The sequence below is a fragment of the Melozone crissalis genome, unplaced genomic scaffold (genome assembly GCF_028551555.1).
Source record: "Melozone crissalis strain CALT ecotype California unplaced genomic scaffold, PUWL_Pcris_2 ptg000016l_1, whole genome shotgun sequence".
NCBI lineage: Eukaryota > Metazoa > Chordata > Aves > Passeriformes > Passerellidae > Melozone > Melozone crissalis.
In genome coordinates, this window is record NW_026535794.1 from 8,866,646 (window position 1) to 8,872,645 (window position 6,000).

Sequence of the window (6,000 nt, forward strand, 5' to 3'; positions counted from 1 at the left end):
TTCCATGGGTGATGTGACTGACCAGTGTAAATGTACATAAAGATGAGCAGCCTTCCAGCAGAGGGCCCATGTCTAATCCTTCCTCTTTCAGAGCACACAACCCCTGACTTCCTTCTATATCTCCTTCATATAATATCATATCACATCATATCATATCATATCATATCATATCATATCATATCATATCATATATCATTATAGTATAGTATATCTCTATCATCATCAGACTCACTTGAATTCTAAGCAAAACAATTCAACTTCAAACCCCCTTTTTTCCTGTGCCTATGTGCTTCTTCCCAAAGCTTTCCCCCAGCTCTGGTGGAAATGCCTCACCTGACACCTCCTAGCATCATGCTGGATTTTTGCACAGGCATGCTGCATTCCTGATGGTTGCATGGATGTGGTTAATGCCTGAGGGACTCTGGTCTCCCTTCTTGCCTTGCATTTATAACAGGAATAACTGTTTTTACTCGCAAGAAACACCACTGATTATCATTTTTTCAAAATTTCTATTATTTGGTCAAGGTTGTCTCAGGCTTCCTGGCGAGTATTTTGGTCACATTTATTGACTGTGTCAGCTCTTGTCACCCACCATCACACAGTCCTAAATTTCTGCCAGGACATTGGAGCAGATAGGTGAAACAATCAATGTGTGAGGAAATCCATTTGTCTCCTCCTTCCATTTTCACAGTGAGCTCTCCACAGCCCCTCACTGCCAAGCTCTCAGCCTGCACATCAGCCCTGCTTGTTTCCACCCTCCCAGGCTGAGGTGGCACACGCTAATGTAGCATCATTGCAAACTCACCCTAGATCAATTGTTCTCTCTAAAAATAAAATAAAATCGCTGACTTTATCAAAGAACAGTTCCACATTAACTGACCCAGTCTGGTACCATAAATTCCATTCTCTGTTTGGCTCTCAGTCTTTGATCCTTTTTTCACCTAAAACCTGCTCTGGTTTTTTTTTTTTTACAATACCAAGGTCGAGACATTTGGCTTGTGCTTGCTCAGGCACTCTGCTCCTATCACAAATTCGAGTTTCTCTTTTCCCAGCTGCCCTGCCAGCACAGCTGATGTGATGGACCTGTGGAACATCTTCCCCTCTGGATGCGTCATCCCAAGTGCTGCTTCCCGTCTGCTTTGGGTGCAGAGCAGCTTGGTTAAGGGCTTAAAGGGACAAATTGAATTTCTGTGGTGGATCCAGTAAATTTCCAGATGTATCCATGAGCCATTTCTCTCTTCCTCCCATGTCCAGTATCGGCATTTTCCTGGAAACCACAGCAAAGTGCTTTTCAAGCCGTGCTTCAGTTAGCTTTGACTTGCTCCTCTCTGCAGGGTGAATGAAGCTATTCCTGCACAGTTTCATCTTTACCTGGACATTTCAGCAACCTTTAGGTTATTCCTATGCAAAGTCAAGCTACAACACCTGGTTTATAGTCATTTTCCTTCTGAAACTCCAAAAACATTGGTTTCTTTGCTACTCAGGGGCTTGCCAGCTGCCCTCTAGGAGTGAGGTTTGCCTGCAGTCATGTGTCAGGTTCTGCCCTGTGCAAGGGGGCCTCAAGAGGACTGGAAATGAATTTTCAACACTTTACAGCTATCATGAAATTGGCTAAACCATAGGAAGATGCAGCAAGGAGAGCCATTGATCTCAACACCTTCAAAGGGCTTCACTCTGTTTTCAGGCATTGTCCTTTCCATTACTGTTAGCTTTTGTTGGTAAACACTTTTTTTTTCTTTTGTTTTGGACCCAAAATGCGCCTGGCAGCTTGTGCAGCCCCACCAGGCCCAGGGAACCTTGTGTAGTTATAATATTTTGACTCATTTCTCTCTGGCAAGAGGGAAGTCTGGAGGTTCCTCCCTTTGGAAAGCCCTGCAGGAGATGCTGGGGAGGAGCTGAGGGGACTCCTCAGCCCCAGGGCTGCCCCTCCTCTCTCCTGCTTCTCCCTTGACATTCCTAAATCCACTTTGTGTCCCAAGGCAGAAAAGCCAGGTCTGCAGAGATGGCTGTGAGGAATCTGCAGGAGCACAGTGTGCAGCTCTGGTTTCTCCAGGCTGTTTGGGCAGCCTCTGATCCTGCACCCACCATTGCTTCCAGTCCCAATGAATTCAGCCAGGTATTTTCTAAGGAACAGATTGTCAAACTCCTTCCCTTAGGAAAGCTTTCCTTCAGGCAGCAGTGAACCTTTTGTAAAATATTCAATATATTCTCTATGTGAAAATTCAAAATATTCACTGTGTTTCTCCTTCTTCAAGCAAGTGCCCATGGAGGGCTGGGGTGAAGTTCTCTTGTGGACAGGCTGAGCTGGGTGGGCTGGTACCCAGCTGGCTGCTTTACACTTTTCTATGGTTTCCAGCATCAAAGAATTTAAATGTTTCACTCTGCTACTTTTGAATCATCTCCTGATCCCAATTTCAACTGTGCAAACTTTACCACTACCTAAACACAAGAGCAAGTTTTATTTAAATTTCCTTATTTCATTTTTTTTTAACATTTCAGATTCACATGTTTAACATTTTCACTGCAGACAATGAAGACTGGAAGATAACTTGAAAAAAAACAACACAATCTGGGATTGACATGCAAACACATGCTCACAGAGTCAAATTTAAAAATGCCTCTGAGGATATTCAAAACAAACTAAAGTTTAGTGAAAACACTCTAAATGGTCAACGTATTATGCAGTGTTGTTATGTGAGAAGTTCTGTCATCAAGACAATATTTCAGCAGCTTTAGACAGATGAGGTTTCTAAAGGGGATTTCTAATTTGTATTTGTTTTTAATTTGGGGTTTGGATCACAGCAGCAGCAACAATTTGTTTTGTTTTGTATTTATGGCTGCACATGTTTAAAATGGTAAATCTGCACTGACCTATTAGACCACAAAAGTGAAACTAGCTTCTGTATTCTAATTCCTTAGCTGGAAAAATAAACCCACAGCATGCATGTGTAAAATAAATCATATTTTTACAGATTTCAGGGCTGGTAACCAAAGGCTATGCAAGCATTTGGATTATCACAGTCCTGGCTTTAAAAAATAGGAAATGGTGCTTTACCAGAAAGTGATTCTTTCAAGACAAAATGTATTTTTTTAGCTGCTGTCTTTCATTAAAATGATATCATTTAATCCAAAATGAAAATGAAATTTATAAGGAGCTTAATAAAATGTGCATGTTTCTTTGTGAAAGAAATTAGCTGATGCACAGAAGGATTCTGTTTTGGTTTAACACCAATAAAGATGCCTCAGCCTAAAAGATAATTCAGGGTTAGCACCAGATCATCCCATGCTGAGTCCCCTGCTTTTTCCCATCCACCTGCTTTTATTGGTTTTGCTGCTCACAACAAATAAAAATGTTTCCCTTCAGTCTCTAAGCCTTAAAAGCAAACAGAGGTTGGGCCATATTTGCCTTCACACAGAAATGTGGATGGGACCTGTTGCTTGGCCCCAGTCATGGCTCTGTAGGTCTGCCCAGGCAGAGCAGAGCCTGGGCTGGCACTCTCTGGTGGCTGGATTCATTTTGGGGAGACAAATGGGTTTTCTCTGACTGATTTCTAGCCCTGGACAAACACATGCATCGTTTTACTCCTTCAAGTTCTTTCATGCCTCAGGATGGAGGAGGCTGAACTCAGAAGATGCTCCTGAGCAGTGGCAGGTGAAACCATACTCTGACAATAACAGCCCAACACTCAGGTCCAGGCTTGCATTTTGGGGGTAGAAAGCAGAGGTTTTTAGGAATACAGCCTGGTTTTACACCATGGACACCCCAGAGGGGCAGGAGGGTCCCCAGAATCCCTGACAGGGCTGGTGGGGCAGGCAGAGGGTCAGGCTGAGACAGTGAGTCTGGAAACTCCCATTGCAGAACTCCTCATTTCCATGTGAAGTCCTTCTGAAATGTGCCTGAGGAATGTCACAAATAGCACTGTCTGGTGGGAGTGGAAGGTGCTGACAAATCCAGGGGGAAAAAAGGATCTTTATTGCAAGTGGGTGATCAGCCTGGCACTGACCACAACAAGGGAGCTCATTCCATTGCAGAGGCTGTGGCACAGCCTCCATGAAAACTACAGGGAATGCAAAATCAGCCCTGGGAATGATTTAAATTGCATTTTGTTCTTGGTATGGCCATCGTGGAGAGCTGACAGCAGGGAGAGAGAGCAAGACAGAAGCAATGTTCTTGTCCTCCTTCCTGCAGATTTCACACCTCATGGATTTAATGGACGTAGAGATAGGGCAGGAAAGAATCAGAGAGTAATTCTTCAAAATATGAAGGAAACCAAAGCAGCTCAGTGGGTTTTCTTCTGGTAGGAATAGGGTCCTGGTTTTCACCCAGCTCTGATTCAGAGACTGACACATCTGATCTATGAAAGGCTTGTTTTTTAAATATCTATATTCTGAGTCCCAGCAGAGCTCAGCATCTCCTGAGCATCTCCTTTGTGCCCATCCCAATCTCCTGTGCCAGAGGAATCAATGATTTTTTCTGCCTTCCCCAACCCTGAGCTATCCCTGGGGAATGCAGGGACAGAGCTCACAGCCGTCTTGCTGCTGACAGATCTTCTCCTGCATTGCCTCTGAATGATGACATCCCATTTCTAACCCCCTTTGGTATTGATTTTTGTGGTAAACTGACATAATTTGGCTGATACACAATTTTCATTTCCCCCACTGCTGATGAATTGTAACATCCTCTCTCTCTATGCTCTTTTTTTAAAAAAAACCCTTAATAGTCTGGGAGAGGAAAGATGACCTTGCAGAGGTGATAATCTCTCTGGTTGAACCTGGGGATGGAGATGGTTTAGCCCCACAGCAACACTCCCTACACAACTGGTAATAATTTTGTGATCAGCCTGTGACTGTTCCAAAAAATAGGAACAAATGAGTTAAATCACAAATCGAATGCACTTCCTATCCTGTCTATTCCTACAGAACAGCACGTCAGCAGTGCCAGAAGACACATGGATGATAAGTTACTAATAAATTCATTGTGTTGCTGATTTTTAAGCAGACTGATAAAAACACTCCTTTTAACAATGCACAGCTTGCATGGAAAGGAACGGTAGAGATTGGAAAAACATTCTACACTTGAATTGTAAGAATTGCTATTGTAAAGGCTGTTAATTGCCGTAATTTTGCATTAATCAGGTATTGATTGCATTTTTACCAGCTGAGAGAGCAGCACACATCCCCTCTCAGCCCTGAGCTCAGCGCAGGCAGCTGCCAAGCTGCACGGTTAGCAGGGAATCACTAGAGGTCACTTCGATTCCACCTAATGCAACAAAGCCTGAAAGGTCTGAGGGTTTGTTTCTGCCTTTTTTCCTTGTTGTTGTTGTGAGACACTTTTTAAAAGCAGACTCTTTTTGCACATGTGGATAAGTGTTAATGGAACCTCCTTGGGCTGAATTTTATTCTAGTGTAAAGAGTGAAACTTTGAAGAAATTTATAAAGCTGTGTCTGTATTCATCAAGAGGAAATTTGGCCATGAGTTTCTATTTTAATGTGAAACATCTTCTACTGGATTTGATATTCCTGATAGCAGATGTCATTATTTAATTCTCAATAAAGAGTTCTGTCCTGTCAAGATCCATATAAATAGGAAAAAAATAGCTCCAATGTATAATCTACAGGAAGATATTCCAATTTTCCTGCATATTCAGTTGCACCCAAATGAGAAGAAATGTTTAGGTGTATTTCATTCCTTGCTTCAGTTGATAAACAATGTCCAGGTATTTCCTTGCTAAGAGAAAAAAACACCCCTAATAAGGAACATCTTGTGATCAGACAAAACACTTCCCTGGTGCAAGGAGCAACTCAAAGGGGAGTCCTGACTTGGCCTTTTTTACATTTGTAAAGCAGCAATTTGGGGACCTATAGGATGAAATCTGACTTTTCTCTCATTTTGAACATTTGAGACACTTTGGTCCTACCCTGCAAGCTTCTTTAGTCACAGGTTCACAAGAGCCTGAGCCCCAGGTGAGGAACCCATGGCACATCTCCCTCAGGAATGGC